This window comes from Cnephaeus nilssonii (genome assembly GCF_951640355.1).
Source record: "Cnephaeus nilssonii genome assembly, chromosome: 1".
In the NCBI taxonomy this organism is placed as follows: domain Eukaryota; kingdom Metazoa; phylum Chordata; class Mammalia; order Chiroptera; family Vespertilionidae; genus Cnephaeus; species Cnephaeus nilssonii.
Genome location: NC_137072.1, coordinates 74,167,793 through 74,195,673, shown reverse-complemented (window position 1 = coordinate 74,195,673; position 27,881 = coordinate 74,167,793). Strand labels below are relative to the sequence as shown.

The window sequence follows — 27,881 nt, the reverse complement described above, 5'->3', positions numbered from 1 at the left end:
TGCTGAATTTTCAGCTTCTTGGTGTCCAAACCTTTTCTGCTTCAGGGCCTTTGCACATGTAATCCTGTCTTTTTTGGAATAGTCATCCCATTTCTGTCCTGGTTAGCTTTCCTCCTGCTTTATATTCCAGCTTTAAAATTTTGTGTCATCTGCCAGGCCTTTCCTTCCTACTCTATACAGGGTGGGGTGAAAGTAGGCTTACAGCTGTGAGTCCCGAATATTATTTATTACTTATTGCATTAGTTCCCATACAAAAAACTGTCAACCTACTTTTGCCCCACCCTGTGTAATGTGTGTTCTCCAGTGTTGTTCCTTCTCAGCTCTTTGTTTCCTTCGTAATATATGTTTTAACTTTCAGTTTTGTGAGCCTACAGTTTTGTCTGGTGCTGATGCTAGGCTATGAGCTCCGTGAGTGCTAGGATCAGATTTGTCTTGTCATTGTTTTCTCTGGCACCTAGCACAGTGTCTGACATGTGGTATATGCTTCATAAATGCTGACTGAAGAGTAATTGAGTGGATGGATTACTACAGGTAAATACATAAGCATTGCTTTTATTTATCTCAATACTTCCTACATTATAGATAACGGGTGAGCTGATTTTCTTATTTTTAATCCTTGCAAATTATCTTTATATTTCCTTGCACTGCCTTCCTCCCTTGCCATGGAAATCTGCTCCAAACTCTTAATTATGCTGCTTTGGATAGTGCCTCATTATTTTAACTACTAGAGGCCTGGTGCACGAAATTCATGCATTGGGGTGAGGGGGGCGGGTCCCTCAGCTCGGCCTGCACCCTCAACAATCCAGAATCCCTCTCGTAATCCGGAACCACTGGCTCCTAACCCCTCACCTGCCTGCCTGCCTGATGCCCCTAACTGCTTCCCTGCCAGTCCGATCCCCCTAACTGCCTATCTGCTCTCCCCTCCTGGCCTGATTACCCTGCCTAACTGCCACCTTCTCCCTTCTGCCTTCTCATGCATGGTGCTGGCCTTTTCACCTTCTCCCTTCTGCCTTCTCCCGCAGCGCCGCCCACCCATGAGTCGCCTCAGGCTGGTCCCGCCTTCTCCCAGCACCTCCCTGTTTCCACCTCGTCTCTGGAGCAATGCCCCGCGGCACACATAGAAGCTAATAAAGAGCTAATGGTCTGGTTGTGACCCATTATGGCATCCCGGCCTAATTTGCATATTACCTCTTTTTATATATATAGATTGCTAAAGAGGTATTTTTGGCCTGGGTAGGTGGCTCCCGAGTGTACTGAGTTGCTTGTCATACACAGGTGATGGAAGAATTGATCCACAGGGCACATGGATTCATCACACACACTTGAAGATGCTCACTACTCCACACCAAACTTGGGCTGCACAGTTTCAGAAGCCATAGTCAAGAGGCATGGACTCGGACAGTAAAGGTCATCTAAAAGAAGAAATAAGCCAAATATTTAGGCACATTAGGAAGATGACATTAACGGGTTCATTTAGCTGATGACACAGGTGCTTTTGCTTTTCTCTGTGGCTTCGGTGTCAACACAGGGCTTCTAAAAAGTGAATGCATATTCTGACTCACACATTTGGAGCTGTGACAAAGGAAGCTCGCTGGCTTTATTTCCCCCTCGGAGCTCAGCGGCAGCTCCAAGTCCATGCACAGTGGCTCTTCCTCCAGTGTGGTGTCTGAGCGGCTGGTGTCTGAGCCCGTGTCCCAGCTTAGGACACAGAGAGGGAAACACGTGTGAGAAGCGTGGTACATGAGCAGGGGGAGCAAGGCTGGGGAGGAAATGTGAAATGGAGGAGAAGCAGGAGGGAAGACAAGGGGATGAGGAGGTGGTGTGGAGTGGGTGGTAGAGAGAAAAGTTAAGATTGTGCTCTTTCTTAAAAATAACCCTTTTGCCTCCTCCACGGTACACTTTTTTTTTTTTTTGTCAGTTAGCAGCTGCCATCCTCGAAGGGTTGCCCAGAAAGTGGTGGGATGGTGGTCCTCGGTGACATAGGCTCTGGAAACGCAGCACGACTTCCCACCATAGGTGGTTTTGATCTCTGAACGTCTCATTCTGTTAGTGTCCTGGGATATTTATGGGGGAATCACAGGCCACTTTGTGACTGCAGAGACTGAAAATGTGTAAGGTGCTGGGAAACAGAGCTACAAACAGAACATCCTGTTCAGCATGTCAGTGTGATGTGTAACATGTTTCTTGACAAGTTTGAGCAGGCATCAGTGCCTGGAGGCAGTTGCACACGTATGTGTTGCCCTTGTGGAATCATCTTGCTAGGTGTGTGCACACAGACACTCTCAGTCTTGTGGTATTCTTTTTTTTTTTTTTTGAGAGAGAGAAAGAGGAGAGAGAGAGAAAGAGAAATATTAATTTGTTGTTCCACTTGTTTATGCATTCGATGATTGATTCTTGTATGTGCCCTGACTGGGGATCAAACCCACAACCTTGGTGTATCAGGACGATGCTCTAACCAACTGAGCTACCTGGCCAGGGCCTTGTGTATTCTTTCTAAGCTCTTTGAATGTGTCCCAGAATTGATGGATCTGTGCTAGTGAGCATTGTTCCGTGCACCTGGAACAATGGGTGCCAGTGGGTGCTCCTGTTATATTCAGGAAACTGAAACAGAGAAATGGGCAGCTGCTTTTGTTTAGTGCTTCCTGGTAAATGGACAGGGTAGCCGTGCATAAGAGCCAAAATTATTGGGGGTTTTGTCACTTGACTTCCCCTTTTCCCAGTGCACACCCTGTGGCCCTCCCCCCCCCCCCGCCCCCCGATCTGACGTTATTCTTCTTGGTGAATTTCTGTGTTTTCTTGATGTTGAAAGGTTCTCAGCTAAGGCCCTTCATTTTGATATCATCAGGTAAGATTTCTTTTTCTGCGTGCCACTTGCATGTACCCAAAATGAATCCACGTGCAGAAGAGAAGGAGATCTTCGGAATGTGTGTGAAATGAGGTAGACTCTTTTCCTGTTAAGAAACAAAACAAAACACAAAAAACTATACCCTCCTTTCTGTTTTTTGTTTTTTTTCATCTTATGTAAGTAGGAGGAAGTGCTTTATCTTATAGGAAATACTTTATCTTTAATATAAAAACAAAGGCTTTTTACATTAAATAACTGAAGCCGTAAAACCTGCCTTTGCAGAAGGGGTACTTGGGATATAATTTCCTGGAGAGGCAGTCAGGGGCGTGCATTCCAGCCAGACCCGGTGTAAATCCCAGCTCCTCCCAGCAGTGTAATCTTGGCAAGATACGTCACCTCTCTGTGCTTCAGTTTCTTCATCTGTAAAAAGGGATAATGATAGAACTTAAGTCATAGCATTCTGAGTATTAAATGAGTGGTGCATCTAGTTAGCAATAGTGATGAGCAATTATTATTTTGGGTTTCTCTGAACACATTCTTCTAGCTCATCTTTTCCGTACAGTGTGCATAGGAATTGCAAAACTTTGGAGAGATGAAGTCCCTATGAATGCTAATCACTATTCTGTAAGCGCTGCTGGACTTTTCGACTACAATTACCCACTAGCTACCCTTTGCTTTAGCTGTCAGCTTGGCTCCTGGCTCCCAGTGGCATCTTTGGAAAAACTAACCTAAATCCCATCTCTTCACTTGCCAATGGGTATCAGCCTGGATGCTGGTTGGCAGGAGTAAGGACCAAGGAAGTAAGGGACAGGCGATTCCTAGTGTGCATTTTTTTTTTGGTGTGTGTGTGTGTGTGTGTGTGTGTGTGTGTGTGTGTGTAGGGGACTGCCATTAGCAAGTGGCTCTGCTTACCAAGAGTGTCCTTTGATTTAGTCAACAGTTGGAATTCCTAGTTCTGGGCCACTGAGAGCAAATGGGCCATTCAGTTTCTCATGAGAAGGATCTCTTTCTGGATCTTTGTGTGTGTGTTTCTCAGCGAAATTAATCTGATTAGAAGTGCCTTTGGGTGGGACAAGTCAGCAACTCGAAGGCAGTGCTGTGCAGAAAGGAAAAGTGTTTGGCATACTTCTGTTTTTGGTGGCACTGGGTTGGCTCAACAATGTTGTGTTTTGTGTGGTGCAAATAATTGCTGTTCATTCCTCTGTGACACTGATGGATGCAGGAGGACTGTGTCATGGTGCTTCAGTCTTCTTTAGCCAGTTAAATCGGGGAGCCTTGGATTTCTGGAATGCTGTTCTCTTGAAGTCACCAAGAAGTGCCCTCCAAGTAGACGTTCTTACACTATGAAAGGTTGCCTCTGACTATTCTGTTACAATAGTGATTCCATTTTATCATGCCGTGCGATGTTATGAATAGTGTGTTTATGTGTGTCATGGGAGAGTTGATGTTGCTGCTATTTATAGTGACTCATGAGTTAAGGAGGCCTCACAGGGTTCTACCATCTCCAGGTGCTGGGGGACTTCAAGGCTCAGAAGAGATTGTGACTTGGGGTGGAAAATGGGGAAAAAAAACAGAGCCGTGCGTAGAATCTAAAATGTGAAATATACTTTACTGAAGTGAATGGAGTGTAAATGACTGACTGCCACAGGCATTACCGCCTATGTAGAAGGCAGGACACATCTTGTGGTTTGGGTCTAAGTTTATGAGGCAGGAAACTAGAGCAGTGAGTGTATTTGTGAGTATGTGTGTAAGTTGTTGTGTGGCTGGAATGCACTGAAAGAATGGGAGATATTGATAGGGATCTTGGGAAATTTCTCATATTGAAGTAAATGATTCGCAAAGGATTATATGGGTTCTTTTTTTTTTGTTTTTGTGTTAATCCTCACCCCAGGATATTTTTCCATTGATTTTTAGGGAGAGTGGAAGAGAGAGGGAAAGACAGAGAGAAACATTGATGTGAAAGAAACACATTGATTGGTTGCCTCCTGCACGAGTCCTGACCAGGGCCTGGGCTGGGGAGGAGTCTGCAACCGAGGTAAGTGCTCTTGGCTGGAATCGAACCCGGGACACCTTTGGTTGGCAGGCCGACACTCTGTCCACTGAGCCAAACTGGCTAGGGCTATATAGGTTTTTAATCCTGGGGTTTTAGATTCAAGGCTTTGTGAGTGTGAACTGTTGATACAGAAGTGATTGAGATGAGGGACCATGTCAGAGTACAAAATGTTAGTTAAGACAGCATTTCTCTAATGAACCATATAGCATGTTGAGCTGGAATAAGCCTGCCTTTGTTGATGACTATTTATTTAGGGTTTGTATTCCACTGTGGTGAGGATTGTGTATAAAATAGGCTACTTACGATAGTGAGATTTTTCATTGCTGAGTGTGTCACCAAGGCTGTTTGTGGAGGGTCTCACATAGAGAATCTAAGAATTGTTTATGTAAGTGTATTATGGATACACAGATTAGTCCATGTTGCTACAGGGATGAACTTAGATGACCTTTTTACACCCTTCTCAGAATAATGATTTCATGATTTTGAAACAAGCACATCCCTGAATTTTTTTATTCTTTTGCTGTTTGCCAATTAAGCAGAATTCCTTTCTTTTTTTTTTAAAGCAGGATGCACTCAATACCCTAGAAGCCACTTCTGGTAGCGATGTTATTGTGGTCCAGCAATTTGTATTAAAATTATCCTTTGTCACCAAAACTTGGCCACAGAAATCACAAGAGAAAGCAATTATATTTAACTAGAGGCCCGGTGCACGAAATTCATGCATGGGGGGAGGGGTGTCCCTCAGGCCAACCTGCACCCTCTCCAATCTGGGACCTCTCAAGGGATGTCCAACTGCCCGTTTAGGCCCGATCCTGGTGGGATCGGGCCTAAACGGGCAGTCGGACATCCCTCTCACAATCCAGGACTGCTGGCTCTCAACTGCTCGCCTGCCTGCCTTCCTGATTGCCCCTAACCGCTTCTGCCTGCCAGCCTGATCACCCCCTAACCACTCCCCTGCCAGCCTGATTGATGGCTAACTGCTCCCCTGCCAGTGTGTTTGCCCCTAACTGCCCTCCCCTTTAGGCCTGGTCACCCCTAACTGCCCTCCCCTTTAGGCCTGGTCCCCTCCAACTGCTCTCCCCTGCAGGCCTGGGTCCCACCCAACTGCCCTTCCCTGCAGGCCCAATCACCCCCAATTTCCCTCCTCTGCTGGCCTGCTCACCCCTAACTGCCCTCCCCTGCAGGCTTGATTGCCCCTAACTGCCCTCCCTTGCAGGCCTGGTCCCTCCCAACTGCCCTCTCCTGCTGGCCATCTTGTGTCCACATGGGGGCAGAATCTTTGACCACATGGGGGCAGCCATCTTGTGTGCTAGAGTGATGGTCAATTTGCATATTACTCTTTTATTAGATAGGATTGATTCTGCTTCATTTATGAGGCTTAGGGAAGGACTAATGCAGGTGTTATGGAAAATGTGACTTCTGAATGAAAATTTACAGTAAACATGTGGACCATATAGCTAGCTGTGTTCGTTCAAAACTAAAGTTGAAGCAGAAAATAAGGTGCTTTTCATTACCAAGGCAGGAGAATAGCACTTTTTATAACTGTAAATTTGCTGCTGATTCACCCAATATCCAGAACACATGCATGAGCAACTGTAAAATCCTAAGTCAATTCTTGGTCTAATTTTACTGTTACTTCTTGTGAAAACACTGCATGTCCCACGCAAATAAACACCAAGGAAACAAACAAGCAAAACATATTTCAGAAAGATTTATGGATTATTTTTCATTGATGTCCACACCCAGAGACAGCTAATCTTTCCCTTTCCTCCAATTCTTAGAGATAGATTTTTGAGCTCACTCAAGATACTCTGGTTAAGAAGGACCGAAGGCAGATCACTGGTATTTCACTGGCTACTTCATTTAGATCAAATACTAATCAAAGTTTTTGAAAATATGTGTGAAAGGTTTGTTGAGGAAACTTTTCTGAGTTATTATTTGCATGTTCAAATCAAACTTGGAATGTATAAGTCTCCCCCTCCCCCCCGGCCCCACCCCCCATAAAACTGACTGGAAATCTGTGTATGCTACATTCTCTTTAAGTTCCTTTTATTCTTCCTTACATTTGTATAAACATTTAAGAGATGAATATATTGAGATAAATTTGAGAATCTTTGCATATTTCTGTATGCAGAAATATTTTTCTGGTTTGGCAGGTGGGGAGAATGTACTGTCTTTAAGAGTGGGAGTCGGGAGTCTTATATATTTAATTTATTAAAATCCTCACCCGAAGATATGTTTTCATTGATTTTAGAGAGAGTGGAAGGGAAAGAGAGAGAGAGAGAGAGGGAGAGAAATGTGAGAGAGAAACATGGATCAGTTGCTCCTGTACGCATCCTGACTGGGAATCCAACCTGCAACCTTTTGATGTACGGGACAATGCTCCAACCCACGGACCCACCTGGCCAGGGCCAGAATATTTATTTTAATAGAAGGCTCATTATAGTTTAGATGAGAGAGAAATCAATTGAGGACAGTGTATGAGAAAACCAACATGGAGAATGCATTTATTTTTAAATAACAATTGATTTTTTAAAATGTCATTGAGTTTTATATTTTGGCCAGTTGTAGGGATAGAGGGAGAAAGCACATGAATGATACTGATGGTAAAAAGAGAGAGAGGAGATGACAAATTCTGAGAAAGAGGGACGTGGAGGGACCCTGACTATGAAGAAAGACAATGAGACTAAAGAACAGAAGTCACAGAGAGTGACAAGGTTAACATGTCACCCCTCAGAATAGAGCCTCATTACTTAGCAGGACCAGTTTCACGTGGCCTCTACCTAGGTGCCTGACTTTAATTCCCTCGGGATAGTTTTCATCCGGATTTGAAAATGATTACAGTGATTCTCTAACTAGCTTCCTTACATTCTCATATTGGCATGACCTCTTTGTTACTGTTGTTAGTCATGTCTGCAAGATTCTCCGATGAGGAATTTGGGCCTTGTCTTAGAGCTGTAATACTTAGGGATTTACTTTTATTTATTTATATATATATATTTATTCATTTCAGAGAGGAAGGAAGAAGGAGAGAGAGAGAGAGAGAAACATCCATGATGAGAGAGAATCATGGATGGCTGCCTCCTGCACGTCCCCTACTGGTGAGCGAGCCCACAACCTGGGCATGTGCCCTTGACCGGGAATCGAACTGTGACCTCCTGGTTCATAGGTCAATGCTCAACCACTGAGTCACACCAGCTGGGCGGGGATTTATTTTTTGATGCCAGAACACCATAGGATGAATAACCTTAGCATTCTAAAAAACCCTTTTTAATCTTCTCTACTCTTCTAGCAGGTCATTTAATATAACTGCAATTCACTTTATACCTCTTATAGCAGAATACCTCCACGATGTGTCCAGGTCCAGCCACAGGACAAAGCTGGAGGAAGGTACTTACTTTCTACAGAGGCTACCCTGAGTGTCCACACCAGATCCAAGACTGGTCCCTTAGAAATCTGCCTGATGACAGTGGAAATTTAGAGTGAGGCAATGGGATTTTTTAGGAAGACAGTTGGGGCTAGGGGAATTTTTGTAAGCAATGAACCATTCTTTAATTGAAACCACTGGATGTGGTTAGTAGTTTATTTTAAAAACACCATATGTTAGTTCATTTCTATGTACTGTGACAATCATAGTTTAATCAAAAGCTGCTTGTGACATTTCTGTTTAGCGTTCATGAAAGAGTGGCTTGCTTCCTTGAAATCCTGAACTCCGTGCCAAATGCCAACACTTTCACAACTACAGCTTGGCTTTTAGGCAATTGCATAGCTTTTGGAGTATGTGGTAGCTTTTTGTTTACTTTCATTAACTTGTCATATTCTTAAATGGAATAGTGTTTCTCAGCCTTTTGTTTGGTAAACAGTGACTTTTACTCTTTTCTCCATGGTTCTCCTGAGAGGAAATAAGTATAAGTTAATGTAACTGTTTTTTCATTCTCCTTTTTGGCTAGAAAGGCAAGCTAATGTATGATCTCTTTGAAACGTGACCAATTTTATGAACCATAAACTTGTAAGCTTGTCATCATCCTTCATGGTATGGGCAGGCACCCCGTTTGCCACCGCAACAGGCTGAGAAAGATGCAGATGCAGCCAGATCCCTGAGCTTTCAGTGCAGTGCAAATCCACTCAGTTCATTTCAGTCCAATCCATTTTGATCCAACCCAAGAAATATTTATGGAGCACTTCTTTTTTTCAGGCATAGTCCTGGGCACTGGGCCTGCAGAAATGAAAATTTCATTAAAAATGGACAGTTTAGCCCTGGCCAGTGTGGCTCAGTTGGTTTAGTGTCATCCCATGCACTGAAAGGTCTCTGGTTCAATTCCTGGTTGGGGTGCATACAGGAGGCAATCAGTTTCTCTCACATTGATGTCCCCCCTGCCTCCCTCTCTCCCTCCCTCCTTCCCTGTCTGCCTCTCACTCCCTTCCTCTCTCTCTAAAATCAGTAAAAACATATTTAAAAAGAAATGTCCATTTTAGGACATTCTGCTTAGTAATCTGCCTAATATCCATTCCCTCTTCTTTATCCTTAGAAGCCCAGTTCTGTTCATGACAGCAATGTGGCAGCTAAAACAATCTTGATTTCCTAGGTTTCCTGGTGGTAAGGGATGGTCATGTGACCTATCCTGACCAATAGAATGCAGGCTTAGGTGTACTGGATGGTACTTGGGAGAAGTGTATTGTTTCCTGATGGAAAGGCATAGGTTCTGATATGTATTTTAATGGGTATTGATGAATGAATATTTCCATTTACTCCATAAAGAATAAACTATTGTCATGTATTTTTGCTTTCAGGAAGTAAGACCTGGCATCTCTTAACTTTGTCATTAGTGTTGGTGAGCCTCAGTTTCCCCTTACATATTTTAGCTTGGTCTGTTTATGTCTATCCTCTTTCTCCTTACTAAAGAGGAGTATGAGAGGTAGTAAGAATGAATCTATATATAAGGTGAGCTGAATTTCATTGCTAAAATCTTGATGATGATAATAATAAAATATTTATTGAACGTAAAATGTGGTCAAGGTGCTCTGCAGGTATCTAAGAAATGTAACCTTAGTTTTCCTCAGCAGCGCCCTTAGAGGTTAATATTCTCCTTTTTTGGGTTGAGGACACTGAAGCTCCCAGAGGGGACTGACTCACCTGATATTGCATGGTTGGCTGGGATACTGCGGTCTCTCTGACTCCAAGCAAAGCCTCCTAACTGTTGCATAAGAGTGATTATGGAAAAGGCTGGATCAGGGTTTTTCACAGCTTCACACTAGAGTGAATGATATTTGAAAGATGTATGCATCCAAATTCAATTTTCATTGTCAAAACTGACTTTATGTTACACTGAAGATAAAGAACATAAGCAAAATGGATGAAGAAGCTCTCCTCTTCTCCCTTGAAATCTTACATGTTTAATCTAGAAATCTTAGCTTAGAATCAGAAGTCATATTGTGTGTCTTCTATTGGTGATTTTTAAAGTAATCACACTTACCATTTGAGAAAACACAAAAACAGATTAGAACTAAGGTAGCTAAAATGGACTAAAAGAAATGGGCAGTGTGGCTAGATTTTGCTTTGGACAGAAGTTTTCCTTTCTGGATAAAGTATCAATAACCTGTTTATCTTATGTTAAAACCTGCCATCTGTTGATTGATTCATTTATTAATCAATTGATCATTTGTTTGCTTGTTCCGTCATTTATTTTTAGTTTAAAAAATTTTAAAATTTGGCCCTAGCTGGTTTGGCTCAGTGGATAGAGCGTTGGCCTGTGGACTGAAGGGTCCCAGGTTTGATTCCGGTCAAGGTCATGTACCTTGGTTGTGGGCACATCCCCAGTAGGGGGTGTGCAGGAGGCAGCTGATTGATGTTTCTAACTCTTTATCTCTCTCCCTTCCACTCTGTAAAAAATCAATAAAATATATTTAAAAAAAAAGAAAAAAATTAAAATTTGGTCAATTATCTTGGTTGCATGCTTTGAAAATATTTAGGTTTCAAGTGAGTTTATTATAAAATGTCACTCAACCTCCCTGCTTCAGAAAGTCCTTAGCCCTCTAATCTGTTCCGTCTGAATAAATGTTGTCATCGAAAAGTTATGAGAGCTCTAGGGAGAATCTGTCAATAAACCCTAGGATTACATCAGTATCAGAAAGGATGAAATGCCTCATGCATCCATTTATCCCTTCATCTGGAATATTTATTGAAGATCTACCATGTACCAAATAGGTGCTAGATACTGGTGATGTGGTAGTGAGCAAAACAAAAGACTTCTACCCTTAAGGGAGTTTATAGTCTATTGGATGAGCACTTACTAATCAAATATTCATACAAATAAATGTTAAATTGCATCTATAGTGCTGTAATGGAGTGTGGCCCATGGTGCTATAAAATCTGGTAATAGTGAGATAGTCATAGTTGAGATCTGAAGGATGAGATAGAAAAAAATTGTTGAAGGTTGAGAAGAACACTGCCGGTAAAAAGAAGAGCAAGAAACAAGGAAGGCTCTTTGCTAGGAAGGAGCATGCTGAGCATAAGCACTCTTGTTTAAGACACTCCATCAGCACTGCCTGAGTGTGGGGTGGTCTCATTGAGAACAATTCCATCTCAAAAATAATTCCATTTTCTTCAACTGGTATTGGAGAAAATGAAAGGTACCAATTTCAGGTTAATAATTAGGCATGTAGGATGTTCAATGCACACAGTAAGCTAAAGCATCAATTTTTTAACTGAGTTTAAATAGTACTTTTTACTTTCTGCCTTCATATTCCACCCCCCCCCCCAATGCTGTTATACCTACAGAATCACTTCCAACTTTTGCTTTCATGTCATCACCTTCTTTTCTGCAGTATTCTTTTTACTGTACCAGTATGTCAAACAAAGGATTTGTTTTTGAGCCACTAATGAGTCTCAGCAAAAGCTTCTGGTCTTGGCAGGAGGGATGCATTCCTAACTTCTCTAGTGGCTCCGTGACCGTCTGTTTTGATGTAATACTCTACTGGCAGTCAAGATTGTCTCCTGAGGATAGCAGTTCTACACTTTAGATATGAGAGGGTGGAGGGGCAAAACATTCTGGATAAATGCTCGAGGAGCATTGACTTTAAATCATGCACGTGCCTTTTCTATCTGTGACTCACATGATATAAGGAAGACGAGGAGGATCAAGTGACAGGGTCAAGAGGGTAGACACAAAACCTCAGCCCTGCTTCTGGTTACTCAAAGATTTCCTTCCAGAATGACTTTACGTGCATCGCCAGAGTGTGGTATGGTATCTTACCATGACGATTCTGTGGTTTGGGTTTGTTATCTTATCCTGTCACAGATAGGGCAAGAAGAGAAATATTCTGATGCAAAGGGAGATTTTATTTGGCCAGAGGAATTTTGAAACCTTTTCGTACTGCGTAGTTCAGGGTATTTTTTTTTCACTGTACTTTTTGAAGTCTGTGATCAGAAAATGCGTGTTTTCTCTAAAAAGAAATAAAAAAGGCCCCAGGAGGTCCTCATTGATTGTAGTGAAATATATATATATGTATATATATATATAATATATAGCCCTTTTTATGTTTTCACATGTTGCTGTTCGTCCTTTGCTCCGGTTGCATTTTTCCATCCACATTATTTTGGATGGCATTGAAAGTTTTGCCTCGGCCCTTTGTGCTCAGTTCAAAGGACATTCATAGGGTTGACTAAGCCCAGCTGAGATGACTATATATTGCGAAATATTTTATTTCTGTGGAGTGCTGTATAACTTACAGAGGCTGTTATACACAGTATCCAGTTGTTCCGTAGCCCTCGATGCAATTAGAGCAAGCATTATTCCTGTTTTAGGAATACATATCACAGGTTCCCACAGGCTAACAGCTTCCTGAAGTCACACATCCTGTATTGGCAGAATGAGGCTTAGGACAAGGTGTTTAGACTCCTGGTCTGGCTCTCTTTATACTGTATCATGAAGCTGTATTCCTGGAGAGGTTGGGCTGTAAATGAAGAGCATTTGGTGGGTGCAGTCAGGTCCTGGAGGAGTCCATGACTCATTTCTCCAAAGCTTGGTGTATTCAAATTTAGAAAATTACAGCTACGAATAGTTGTTTTCCACTTGATTGGTCTAAAGTCAATTGAATTCTGTGGAAAACTCCTTTGACAGTGGGTTGCCTTGGAAATGGAGGAGCACAGCAGTACAACAGCTTTTACTCTATTTGAGATTTCAGCAGTTTACGTGTCAGTTGTATCTTTCTGAAGGGCGTGGGCAGAGTCTGAACGGACTTCTCTGGTTGCTTATCAGCTTGGCCGTTGTTGTTCTGGTTACAGCAGTCGCTCGTTTCCACAGAAGTCTTTTAAAAACCTTTCGGTGTTGTTTCCTTTCTGAGTTGAGAATATGTAGAAGTAACTTCTTTTTGGTGGTTACATCGCTTGTCCTTGCCTAGCAAGTAGCTGGTGGGAGGAAATGCACGCTGACTCGAGTAGGAACATGTCACATTTGCGACCTGACTTTAAGCTTAGTAAGGGCTGCCTCCTCCATGATTATCTTTGATCTTCACAACAACCATGTGAGAAATTGAATGTCCGTTTTACCATTCCCTTATTTTACAGGTGAAGAAAAGCAAGATTTAGCAATATTACGCAGTGGTTAAGACCCCGGGCTTGAAATCATAGTTTGAGTTCAGATTCCATTATGTCTTACTGACCAGCTTTTTGATGGTGGATGACAGTTCTGTCTCAGTTCTTATAATCTATGAAATAAGGTGTGAAAGATAGGCTACCTCGTTAGGTTGCTGTGAGGGTTAAATGAGTGATGAGGCCTTCACATGGCACTGGCAAATAAGGGTCAGTGTATATTAATACGTGACTTGATCACATTCACACATTAGCAAGGAGTGGAGTTGGGACTTGAACCAGGGACTTTCTACTCTACCTCTTACCCTTCTCATCTTTTCAGCATACCATCCTACAGCAATCTCCTTCTTTCTCTCTGCCATGAACAGGCAGCTGCTGTACTAAGTTATTAGTGAGGGGGATGGGTTTTTGGAATAAAAGACTTAAGAGATGCTGCAGGAACATTTGAACTCCTGGAATAAAGTCAGCAAATTATTCTAAAAATGGAGAACACCCTCCCTATTATTAAGAGCTGTTTGGTTCTAACCTAAATTTAGCTTTTTAAAAATTCCCCCTCTTTGAATTCCATTAATAGTCTGTGAGTACTTGTGGATGTACCAGTTGATGTGACGTGTCTGCTGTCATTGGCAGGGGACGGAGGAGAGATGTTGCATTTCCACATTATAAGCCCCCTGCAGCCCCCTGACCCACAGCCTGTCCCTGTGTTGGGTCTGGTGAGAGTGAGGGCTGCAGCTGAAAGGCTCCTGGGGTACCAACCATCCTCTCATTTGCACTGTTCTCCAAGCAAATCAGCTTACGTTGGTGGCCAAATCAACAGTTGGCTTGAGATGTTATGGAATTGGGATTGTCCCTCAAGGTGTTTACATTCATTTCCATCATACTGTCAGACTTCTCCCTTTTTTTCTGAGAGTCCTGCTCGACCTTTCTAGGGGGCCTAGGTGGTGGCAGCAATGGGTCCCCATCACTACACATCTTGCCTGCAGGGGTCCCCAGTGCTGCACCGTAGTCTCCGTGTACATGCACACCTTCACTTGTGTGAGCCTCCAACTCTTCTCTGACTCTAAAACAATAATACCTTACTTTATCTAGCACTTGACAGGTTGCAAAGCACACTCACATACACAAGTGATTCTGATGGTTGTGTAGAGATTATTATTCCTACATGACAAGAAACTATAGATCTGAAAGGTTAGGTGAATATTCCAAGGAGAGAGGATAAGTGTGAGAAATAGTTAGGACTTAGTGAAATAAGCCAGGCAGTGAAAGAAAAATACCACATGATCTCACTCATTTATGGAAAATAAAGAGCATTATAACCTGATGAACAAAAAGATAGATACAGAGGCAGTAAAGCACTGAACAGATTGTCAAATTATAGCGAGAAGGCTGGAGAGTGTTGGGGAAGGGGGTGGGGAAGAGATCAACCAAAGGACTTGTATGCATGCATATAAGAACAATCAATGGACACAAGACACTGGGGGTTAGGGGGACTGAGAGCATGTGACAGCAGGTAGGGGAGGCTGGGGGAAGGTCAATGGGGGGGGGTAAGGAGATATATGTACTACTATATGTAATACTTTAAACAATAAAAAGAAGAAATAGTTAGGACTTGAGCATCCCAAGTCTGTGTTTGTTTTTTTTTTATATTGATTTTCAAAATCAGTGTCTTCCTCTTGACTGAATTCATTAGTTGGTTTGTTAATAGCTTCTTAAAGTTTACAAAAGATTTAGATGTCTTGAAATAATTAAATAGGGGTGAAAATAGATGTCAAAACCAGGGAGAACATGTAATATGAAGAACCACCAGAACCAATATTGTTATCAGAGGTGAATTTAATTTGTCTCTGAGCTTCCTGGCAGCCAAGATAAAAAGAAAGACACAGTCAGTTACGTGTTTCTGTAAAGGAAAAGCATGCTAAAGGGAAGTAAAGATTTTACCAAGATTATGTTCTAAAAGGAATGTTTTGCTTGAAGCTTTAGATAATGGGCAATAGGGATAAGTGAAGATAATTCTCTCAATCAAATTATGTAGCTATGCAGTACAATAGTCCTCCCTTGTTTGTGGGGCGTGTGTTCCAAAACTCTGGGTGGATTCCTGAAACGGTGGAGTGTACCAAATTCTGTACATGCTATGTTTTACCTATACAAACATACTTATGCTAAATTTAATTTATAAATTAGGCACAGTAAGAAATTAACAATAAGTAAGCGTATAATAGAATAGGTATAACAGTATACTGTAATAAACGTTATGTGAATGTGGTCTCTCTCAAAATATCTTGTACTCTACTCATCCTTCTTGTGATGATGTCAGATGATACTACATAAAGAGATGAAGTGAGGTGAATAATGCTGACATTGCACCGTAGCATCAGGCTACTATAAAGGTCACTTGAACACAAGCACTGCCATACCACAATAGTTAATCTGATAACCTAGAAGCCTAACAAGTGACTAAGGGGCAGGGAGCATATACGGTGTGGACACGCTGGACAAAGGGCTGACTCATGTCCTGGGCAGGATGGAGCAGGACAGCATGAGATTTCATCATGCTGCTCAGAATGGTGCACAATTTAAAACTTACAAATTGTTTATTTCTGGAATTTTCCATTTAATATTTTTGGACTGTGGTTGACTGTAGGTAACTGAAACTGTGGAAAGCAAGTCATTACTATAACATAAAAATGCATTGCAAGGGAGCAAACATTTGTTGGGTGCCATTATGTATCAGGCATTGTACGGGACTTTGCATGCCTTATTTTAACTTCCATAAGCATTTAAGTATTACACCTACCTTTTATTTGTTTTGTTTTTGTTAATCCTCACCTGAGGATATTTTTTTCATTGATTTTTAGAGAGAGCAGAAGGAGGGAAGGAAGGGAAGAGAGAGAGAGAGGGAGTGAGAGAGAAACATCAATGTAAGAGACATGGATTGGATGCCTCCCCACGTACCCTGATAAGGGCCGGTATTGAACCTGCAACCCAGGAACGTGTTCTTGACTGGGAATCAAACCCCTGGATCTCGAGTGCACGGGCCGATGCTCTAAACACCAGGTCACACCAGTCAGGGCTACACCTACCTTTTAAAGTTATCATTATACTCACTTGATGATAAGGAAACTCAGCCTCAAAGACTTTATATAACTTCTTCAAGATCTGTAGTAAGGAGTAAACCTGTAAATGAGAACCTGACCTTGTCTCATTCTAAAGCCCATGCTCTCCCCACTCTCGCATGTTCTTATCATGCTTTAAGAAGACCAGTTAACTGAGAGCAAGTATATCGTATTCTAGGTCTTTTGTGCTTTCCAGGGATGATTTTTCAGAGGATCAGATTAGAGGATCATCTTGTGTAAATGTCACTTCTCTCTCATCTAGGCCTTGGTAGGAGGTGGGAAATAGAAATATTTTGCTCTGTTGCTGCTTGAGAGTGTTTCCCTAAACTAGGAATAATAGTTGTTTATTACTGTTGTTGAATACTACTTGCTCTGTACATTATCTTCTTTAGTCCTCCCAGCAGCCAGTGAGGAAGGTACCATTTTTATTCCCATTTTTGCAGCTGAGGAAAGAGAGGCTCACTGAGGTTAGATGACTCACAAAAGGTCATAGAGCGGCACAGTGGTAACATTCAAACACAGGTCACTCTGGCTGTAATGAGCATGTTGTGCTAGTAGGCCTCTGGTTAAGCAAGTGCAAAAGTGGTTAATCTCTTGGTAAAATACACCAAGATTCTAATCTAGACTCTTGTCTGGGAAAAATATTACCTCATCTCAGCACTGAGATAGACCACAGGGATAGCTACAGGCAAGTCTGAATTTTCCCCTGACAGGCATTGGGTCAGTTCAAGCTTTAGTGTACAGAGTTTAACATCATTTATCATGAATGATATACAACATTGACATGCAGAAATTCCAAAGGTGTTCCTGATAACTTTCATAGCCACAGGAAAATCTTAAAAATGTTTCAGTGGATTTAATTTTATGTTTTATGGGGTCTCTGAGGAAGCCCCCATGGTGAATTAACCACTAGGTACAGGGGTGTCAAGAATTGACATGGCTAAGAAAAATTTTGGAGAATACAGACAAATGTAATGATTTTAGTTTAGAATAGTTAAATACAGAACTTTTTTTTTTTTTATCCCTTACCCGAGGATATGTTTTTATTGATTTTTAGAGAGGAAGGAGAGAGAGAGGGGGTTGGAGGGTAGGAGGAAGGAGAAGGAGGAGGAGGAAAGAGAGCAGGAGAAGGAGGAGGGAAGAGAAACATCAATATAAGAGAGAACTATAGATTGGTTACTTCCTATACATGCCCCGATTGGGGATCCAACCTGCAACGTTTTGGTGTATGGGACAATGCTCCAACCAACTGAGCCACCTGGCCAGGGCCAGAACTGTTCTTTTTGACCGTCCTTCACTACTATAGACAATTATACAAGTCACTCCCATTTTGTGATTATTCTGATAGAGTGCTAATCACAACCATTACCATAATTACAGTCAGAATAGGTAATGCTGGGAGGGAGGTATAATGGTTAACTCCATTTTATAGATGAAGAAGTGTAGAGAAATGAGTAACTCACCCAAGGCACACAACTGATAAATGGTTTGCTCACTGTGCTAGTCTGCTCTTTATATATATATGCCTCTCTTCTTCATTGCAGTTACAATGCAACCAGTTCATATGCAAGTGCTTTTAAATCCCTAAAAACAATTAAAAATAATGAGGGAGGGATGCAGAAAACAGCTTGAGATGACTGGATTCCTTAGGAAGAGACCATGCCTGTCCAGCTTAGTTCTTGCAGTGGGGCAAGTACCAAATGCCTGAGAATCTCTACTGAGCTCATGTAGTTTGGTTCATCATTGGTTTCAGTCCACAGAATCAAAAGCTGATTAGAAATCCAGAAAAACTCAATCTTATGGCATTGTTCTTGACAGGTTCCCTCACAAGGTAATGTTTCAATCGTTGATAGTACATCATACTTTTGCCTAAGTCCACTTGCTCTACAAGCGGAATATTGTATTGAGAATTCTAGATGCATACCTGTATATTGATAGCAAATTGGTGCAAAGTTCTGAAAGAATAGCTGAGTGATTAAGCAGTCTGTAGCTCTGGGTAGCAAATGGGACACGACTAAAACCTGGGTTAGAATATGTGGCCTTGGGCCATTTTACTAATGTCTCTGAGTCTCCGTTTGCGTATCTGAAAAAATGGGGATAAAACTACCAAACTCATAAAGTTGTTGTGATGATTACATGAGATAATCAACATAAAATGCTTAGTCTGGTCCCTGGCATAAGCTGTCAATGAATATGTATCGTATCAAGTTGCCCGTTAAAAATGGTTAACGATGCTCTGAGTCCATTCAGACAGAATTATACACGAAGAATGAGAGCAAACAGCTTGACAAAGATTGGGAGTCACCAAATGGAATATTCCTGAGTAATTTAGGTGTCAGAATTTAAGTCTGCACATGCGGTTGGTATCGTTAGAAGAGTTCAAAGCTCTAATGATCAGACTCTAGAATTTATTTTCCGACCTTAAAGGAATGAAGAAGGTCCTGTGGCAGAGCAGAGAGAGCACCGAGCTGGGCTCAAGAGGCCGAGTGCTAGGCCAGCTGTGCACCTTTTACCAGCCACTTGACATTCGGCGCAATACTTGAATGTTTTGGGACTTCGATTTACTGAGCTGTAGAATGAGGGATTGGTGTAGGTAATCTCTGAATTTCTCCTAGCTTTCATATTCTACTGTAAATTAGTTTAGGTTATATGCAACTAGATTAACTCATCAGTTAAAAAAAAAAGTGCCATTTAAGGCTTTTTAAAGATAGTTCCAAATAAAACAGAGAGGACATAACTGAAAATACAACAGAAATTCCAAAGTGGGTTGCTGGAGATTCTGTATTTTTTTTTTAAACCCTTTGCACTCGTTTGCTTTTTTCTCAATTCCTTTATTCTAATGCTAACTGTGTCGAGTCACACTCGACATCCGACATCCGAGTGCAAAAGGTTAAATTTGAAAACGTTCCTTAGAGCCAAATGACCCTTTACTGTCTTTCATTGATTTCTTTGGAGAAATGTCCTCCGCTCATTCACAGGCGTCGGATCTGTTGCTTCCTTCCTTGATTGAAAAAAATCCCTTTCAGTTCTTTTCAGTGCAGCAGCAGGAGTGGCCCCAGAGGATGCAGCCACAGGAAGTGTCTCCGCTTTAGTTGTTGCCTGTGGCAGCACAGCCTTTTTCTGAGTCGCCCTGAGCTGCCACCAGAGCGAATATATGAATGAGTCAAATGAATAGGGAATATAAGTCCAAAGAACAGAACAGGTTTCTTCCCCAAATAACAGTTTTGTTTTGAGCAAAGGGTCCTTTAAACTGGAGATGTGATTGGCACGGTGCCCTGGAAAGGCTTGTCACTCTCTTTCTACAAGGCAGTACTTCCTGAAAAGTTTCCCTTTTAATCTGGGACTTGTTCTGAGTGGCTGTCATAATTTTCCTTAAAAATAACGGTGACAGGGAGTGATGATTAAGTGTAGAGTGCATTATAGAACTGGTCTTCGCCTTTCCAAGTTTCAAGGTAATACGACTTTCCTCAGAAATGTAGCTCTTCTGTCTCTGATGGTGCTTTGAGAGCAGTAGTAATCTATACCGGGCTGACAACATCATACGTTATTTAGTTAAACCTTCACATTTAATATTGAATGTGAGACAACTGAAGAAAAGTCACTTGGCCAGGGTGGCCCAAAGAGTTAACTTAGGCCTCTAACACTCAAGCAAGTATTTACCATGCCACAATTCCTTCCTCTATTGGGCTGTGGCTTCCTCTTTCTTACAAAACTTGAATTTGTCACAGCAGTAACCATCTCCCCCCAACATTAGAACTTAAGTGGAGCCCTAGCCGGTTTGGGTCAGTGGCTAGAGCATCGGCCTGCAGACTGACGGGTCCTGGGCATGTACCTCGGTTGCAGGCTCCTCCCCGGCCCGGGCCCTGGCCAGGGCGTGTAAAGGAAGCAACCAGTCAATGTGTTTCTCTCACATCGATGTGTGGCTCTGTCTTTTCCTCTCTTTTCTACTCTCTAAAAATCAATGGAAAAATATCCTCAGGTGAGGATTTAAAAAAAAAAGAAAAAAGAACTTATGCAAAAAGATTTTCCTTCTTTGCAAAGCCATGCTTCTAAATGACTTTCTGCAAGTGATTTGAGCAGAGCTCCAGTTTCCTCCTGTGATCACCTAGGCTAAGACCCTAGGTGATCTCCAAAGTCTCTTCTAGATTTACATTTCATGGTTCTCTGATTTTTTTTTTAAATAAAATGGACTGTGGCATGATCTTAATTTTCTCTTGATTAGAATTTAAAGCCTTGATATGAGAAATGATAATTGATGTCTAACAATGAACTTGTTAAATAAAATGTTTTGGAAATGTCCCCTTTGATATAAAATATGCACTTTGTTTACATGTATGTAATGCTACAGGGAGTTAATTGATTGACAGTTCTCTTTCAAAACTATTTGAGGGATTACAATGCCACATTGAATATTGTGTGTCCTCTTGGAATTGACAATCTATGAGCAATAGCTTAGTAATGCGAATGAAATATAAACTGTTTGTCTTGAACAATACACAACATCAGCGAGTGGCCAGGGACATTTAACTTATTTTCTCTCTTGTGTTTCTCTTGAATTTTCTGAGTGAGATAGCTGCGTGATGCATGTTATTTCATTCTTATATTTCTTAGTTGCATGACCTCAGTTCTTGCTCACTGACTGGTACAAGTTCTGAAAAAGAGTGACTTTTTAATGAACCCTGTTAAAAAACCTTGTAAAGTTAAGTTTGGGATTTGAACAGAAAGGAAATGGAAAAATGATTGGCATTCTTAGGAAAGAAAAAATAAAGTTCCCAGTGGGCTCTGTGGGAAGCCAGATAATAACCCGTTTGGCCAGTGCATTATAGTGTACGGCAAGCAGACAGGCAGGGTAGCTGCCTTAGGGAGAAGGGCAGCCCTAACACTGATTTTAACTGGATAAGAACCATGTCAATCGGCATTAATGCGTGGAACACCCACGTCTGTGATGGGATTTTTCAAATGTGCAAAGAAACAGGGACCATTACATGTAAAGCTGAGGTGTGACAATGCTACATAGACTTGGTTTGTAAATCTAAAGAGCAAAGCTTTGTCACGAAAATACCCATCACGTGTCCTGTCATGCATTTTGGAAAAAGCATGTTCATCTTTGTCTTTTGTGATCACCTAGAACTGTTGATCTGCCTCAGAGCAGCAACCATGACCGTAGCTCTGCTGATGTGTTTTATGTTTCTTTCACATCATTATACTCTTCACTCCTTTCTCCCCTCCCCACCTAATTTTAACTGGACAAGAACCATGTCAGTTAAAATAATTTCTCTTTCGTTGTCTTAGGAAGCCTTTCTGTGCAAACCCCATGTCCATCTTTGGTCTCTGTGTGCTCATTCATGGTGCTGTCTCCTGGAACAAGAGGGCAGTTTTGGTGCAGAGTGTCTGCAGTGCCTGCAATGTGTGCAGTCTGGGCATCTGACTCACAGATAGAGCTGCTCCTGTCCTCAGAGCCACACAGGACAGAACTCTTCTGCCTCAGTTGCATTGAATGTCTTGGCCTCTGGGTGTGGGAAGCCAGCAGAATGTTGGCAGGATTAGGCGTGAAGGCTACTCTTGTCTCAGATGTGCACGCTTATAGCCTCATCACCCTAATTTCCAAGGAAGGAAATGTGAGGCTGTTGGGGGAGTGCCTTTTGAATCAACATTATTGCTATATGATCTCCCCTTCTTTCTCTAAGAGTCATGGTTATAGATCACCAAATGGTACCCATTAAAAATGTATTGCTATTTAAAGAAATTAGATTAGTTATGAAACTTCGATTACCTTTTTTTTTTTTTTCCTGCAACATTTCCACTGTTTTTTTTGCAGGCGTTCTAGGTACTAGGGCACTTCCTTGCACAGTTCAGTGTAAGCTGATCCCAGCTGGTCCCTGTGTCATCCTCTCAGACCCAAGTGAGCTTTTTATAGTCTGGTACTGCAGATCCCTTCTCCTTTTGCTTCTTTATGCTAAATGAGGAGAGCAAACGATCGTCTTAGAGAATTTTCTCAGTAGTCAGCGTTCAGGAATAGATTTTTTTTTCTGTCTTGACTTGTAAAGTCTGTAAACTTCTGCTGGAAACTTAACCCATGGTGATAAGGGTAATTGGAGTAATGCTAGGAGTAGTATGATGTCATAGGTAAAAATAAGCCTCTATCAGTTATATTTCCCAGAATGGCAATAAAGGACTTCTCCTTGTCATTTAGACTGGGATCATTTTAGATGTGATACTCTCTGCCAGATTCATTACTACTCCTTTAATGGTAGGAAAACTTGGTTTCTGCTCAAAGTATTTTTCAAAGAATTTGAGCACAAAGGGAATTTAAGGGTCAGTTGTTCTCTCTCTCACCAAAGTAAAAATCTTTGCTATAATTTTTCTGACTGATCATAATTCATACTCCTGGGGCCAAGGACTTATTGTTTGCACTGTGGTCCATTCCATTTGTGGATAGTTTTAATAATGAAAATGCTTTTCTTTACATGGGATCAAAGTCAGACTTCCCATGGTTTTGACCCTTTGGTCTTGGTAATACAATTGATCATTTCCCCCCTCCACCCCTCCACAACAGCCCTTGAAAATAAGAGGGAATTTTAACATCTCTCAGCTTCGTGTGACTTGCTGTTTTTATGTTATTTTAAAGCTATATTCTATTTATCTGTCTTCTTCCAAGTCACTGCTAACAACGTCAAATAGAACGGTACGCTTCTTTTCCAAGCTGATCTTGGTTCATCAGTCAGCTCTCTTTGTGCTTATGTCTTTCTGCACCTTTGCATGGAAACTAGAACGATGACTCACTTGTGCTTCTTGGTCTTTGAACACTTTTGCTCCCACTAGTTATTTATTTCCCATTCTTTTGTATATTTCTGTATTCTTACACTTTGGGTTTTGTGTCTTGTTTCCAGTTTCACACTGTCCCCTGGTCACGTCTGATTTTCTGGGGTTTCCTACTTTAATCACTTTGGGTAACTACCTCCCAACCTACTTCTTTCACTAATAGCTATCAGACTTCTGCCCTTGACTGGGAGTCTGAGCAGGCCTTGTTTAGCCATGCAGCGGTGTTCCTTAGAGTGTGCTTCTGGTTTGGGTCCTGCAGCAGCGGATTACAGATGTGCTGAGAAATTGATCTCCGCAGATCTTGGATAGCCGGCCAGGGCCTCAGTGGACCCAGGTGTCAAGTAGCCTCCTCTACATACTTCAGTGGACATACAAACATCATTCTCTGTGTACTTCATGACAGGCCACAGCCTTCAGCATTGTCTCAAGGAATCATAGAGTACCACAAAGTTATGGTACAGGATAATCTGCTTAACTCAAGATAAATGATGCAGTCCTGTAATCAGAAAGGAAATGAGGCTTTCTTGGCATAATAGTCTCTGTGAACCCATCGTGGCTCCAGGTAAAAGAGGTGAGATGAGTGTGCCTGGGTGCTGTTGGCAGTGCTCGGTGTGGCGATCCCTCCTGCAGGCTCACCTGGACAGTGTGAAGGCAGATTGCCTGTGTTGATTACAATCTCTCATTAGATGTCTCTAACCTCAAAACATGGGTGGTAGTAATTCAGGCATGTTCTGTGAAGGCTGGGGCTTGATGAAACATTGGAACTTGGAAGTATGCTGATTTTCAACTCCTGCTTTTGTATGCATGGCGGGCACAGGCAAATGGGCGAGTGGTAAGGTAAGGGAGTCAATATCTGAAACACTAAAGAAACCTGACTGCTTGATAATGACCAATTGTAAAATGATTCTTTTATTATTTTACGAGATGTCATGAAAAAGATGTATTTAAAGGAGAAGTTAAATCTTGATTTTTTTTTTTGAAATTGTGGTAAGATCTACTTCATATTTTGGTAAATAATATTCCAGAGTGACAAGTGCTGGCTATGTTTATTTTATGACTTTTCACAACAAAACTTTGAAGCGGCTGTTCAGTTCTCAGAATTGAGGGGACATCAGAACCACTGGAAGGTCTTATAAAAAATTCAGATTTTTGGCCTTACTCCCAGAGACTTTGAGTAAGTAAGGGTGTTGCTAAGGAATGTTTTATAAAAGGATGCCATGTGGGTTCTCTTGCAAGTGGTCAGAAGACGAAACATTGAAAAACATTGGATGTAAAAGATGATGCTTTCCTATTTACCAGTTGGTGGGTGCTTTGTATTATATTGTCAAAGGATCGTTTGCCTTGGAGACTTGTATCTCTCCCCTGGCACATGTCTCTTTCTTGTATTGTATTGAAATACAGAAACATCTAACCAAATGGAATCATCACCAGCAGTTTCTATAATTTTATGCAAAGTCAGGTCAAACAGTGTATGTTGTCTTTGGTTATGATATGTAGAAAACACTCAACTTATTAAGATGGACAGAATGATATTACCTTACATTTGTGTATAGTTGTACTATTAAGCGGTATTTTCACTGACATTGTCTCAATTGATTTTTATAAAAAATTTTTGTAGTTGGTATTGTTAGTTTCATTTTATGACATAGAAAGTTTGAGGTTGTGAGTGGGTAGTAGAAGTGATACCCTAACCCCTATTATTTATACTCCAAAATTAGGTGGGATTTATTATGGGCTAGGGACTATGATATACATGCAGTTCATTCTCTTTCAGTCTTCATAAGGACACTGTGAGGTAAGTATTATTATTATCTTTATTATCATCATGACTTTTTTTTTTTTAAAGTTGGCTCTTGATGAGGTTAAGTAACAGTAACTTCTCAAGGTCACGCCCTTAGGAAATGTCAGAGCCAAGATTTGAGCTAGGTTTGCCTGACACCAGAGTTCATGCTCTCACCCTGGGTAGTGTGAAGGCAGATTGCCTGGATTGATTATGGTGTTCTAATTAGACGTCTGTGTTCCCAGAAGGATGGGTGGTAGTATTTCCAGGCAAGTTACCAGTACACATTACAGTATACATTATACAAAGCCATGCTGCAACTCTCTTTAGAAAGAAAAGAAAGTAACAGAAAGATCTAACCAGAAGGGAAGTAGACATTCATAGTATGAAAGGAAATAAAATCAAATGAAAGGAAACAAAATTGTACATTTTTGTTTTTTACATATATATTTTTAATTTTAATTTTTAAATTAAATTTATTGGGTTGACACTGGTTAACAAAATTATCCAGATTTCAGGTGCACATAAAATTGTAAATTTTTAGAAAACTTGATAAAAAATAACATTTGCACTCTTTAATCACCAGGAATACAAAGTAGGCAAGGTGTTAAATTGTGATCTACTTACATTCTGATAATGTTAGCTATTCTTTTTGAAGAAGTAACAAAGTTGTCTTGTGTTTTACGGGCTTTTGAGTATGGTTCAGTCTTTCATTTATGGGATCATACTTCCACTCCTAATACCAACTGGCCTTTGACCTTTCATGCTTATAGCCTTGGCAGTGCTTGTCTCTATATCTCCAATGTACAGTGTGGCCTTTGTGTTTTAATCAGAAGTTTGCTTTCATCAGATACATCTTGTGTTGTTATGCTGTACTCCCCCCCACCACCCCCATTGATAAAAAAGTCTCACTGATGCTGTATTTATCCTAGTTTTCTTTATGAAAGTTTGAAATTAAAGATTTTGGTTTCACAAAGGACTTGCATGCATGCATATGAGCATAACCAATGGACATGGATGGGGTGTGTGTGTGGTGGTGTGAGGGCATGTGCTGGGGGTGGGGGCAGCCGGGGAGAGGTCAATGGGGGAAAAAGGAGACATACGTAATACTTTAAACAATAAAGAATTTAAATTTTAAAAAAAGAAAGTAAAACAAAATTTTGGTTTCAGTTGTCATCCATTGATTACTTTTAACACATTGCGGACCAGTAGTTTTATTGCTAGCTTTACCCAGTGGCCAGATAAGTTTCTATTGCACTGTACAAAAAACGGTTTACATAAATGTTATAGGCACGCTTTAAAATTAAATACCCATTGCATTTTGAAGTTATTTATTACATATTCTTACAAGCTAATATCTTTTTAAAGTATGATACTTTGTAAAACATTGTGTAATATGAAGTGAGAATTCTGGTGATCCATCTGCAATATCTTTAATACAGGAGAAATAAGCAAAATGTTTAAATAGTTTCCCCCCTAAATCCTACTCTGAACCTATGGGTCAAAACAAAGCATATGTGTGTGTGTGTGTGTGTGTGTGTGTGTGTGTGTATGTGTGTGTGTATACTAGAGGCCTGGTGCATGAATTCATGCATGGGTGGGGTCCAGCCAGCCTGGCCAGGGGGAGGGGACATGGGCGGTTGGCCAGCCTGCCTGCTGGTCGAACTCCTGGTCGAGGGGACAATTTGCATATTAGCCTTTTATTATATAGGATATACACTGAGTGGCCAGATTATTATGCGTTCAGAGATCATAATAATCTGGCCACTCAGTGTGTGTGTGTGTGTATTTCACCCAGATAAGGAAATTATTGGAACCATTTTTTTTTGTCACAAGTCAAGCCTTATCATAACCTTGTATCATCTATTATTGATGCCGATGAAAATTCCCAGGATGTAATATGCTGTCCTAACATCTATTAATCTCTCTCTACCAATGTCCATTTAGCAGCTGTTCATATTCATCTGACTTTTAATACTTACCAATTACATATTAGTATCTTTTGGCTCTGATAGTCTAGGGGACTGTGCCAGAAAGGAGCAGCATTCAGGATGACGTCTTATTTGAATTGAGTCTGCCTTGCATGGTGGCCTACTTGAAAGCCATGAGAGGAAGATCTGGGATACGTCAGTCAGAGCTATCTGTTCTAAATGCTTCTCCTTCAGGGGGAGGCTGAAAATGTCAGAGGCCCTGCTTTCTATGGAGACAGTGAGTCCATGCAGCTCTTGATGGTTTGGCTTGATAAAAAGGAGAGCAAATGCAGGGTAGGGCCTCTACAGGAGTTTTCAAGGGCATCTGGAGCCATCAGGCCAGTATCCTCACTCAAGAAATCTTGTGGAGTTCAGTATTGATTCAATTAAAAACAACCCATGGCAATGCCAGGCAGAGCACCCTGCTTTCCCCCTCACTCCATCCTATGAGTAAGAGAAACTCTGTTTTAATCCACTCTTTTTCTCCTTTGTATGACTGGCATCAAAACTCGTATGACCTTTGTATCTTTTAGTGAAATGCTGGAAGCCTCTAGACTTTTAGTGTGGCTGGTAGAATTGCATTCTAGGTTCTCAGACTTCAGGGACTTATGCAGAGGCCTAGGCTGACTTTGGGAATGTACTTTTTTATGCCTTTGAGAGTAGCACTGAGCAAAGCAGATTGGGGAGCCAGTATTCCAATACAGGCAG

At 41.3% G+C, this 27,881-nt stretch overlaps 1 protein-coding gene across 2 annotated transcripts in view; it reads left to right on the top strand.

The window, feature by feature from the left end:
* The window catches only part of SLC4A4 (solute carrier family 4 member 4), a 345,037-nt gene that overhangs the window by 75,561 nt on the left and 241,595 nt on the right, over nucleotides 1-27,881 (top strand). The gene's annotated exons all lie outside the window — the stretch shown is intronic.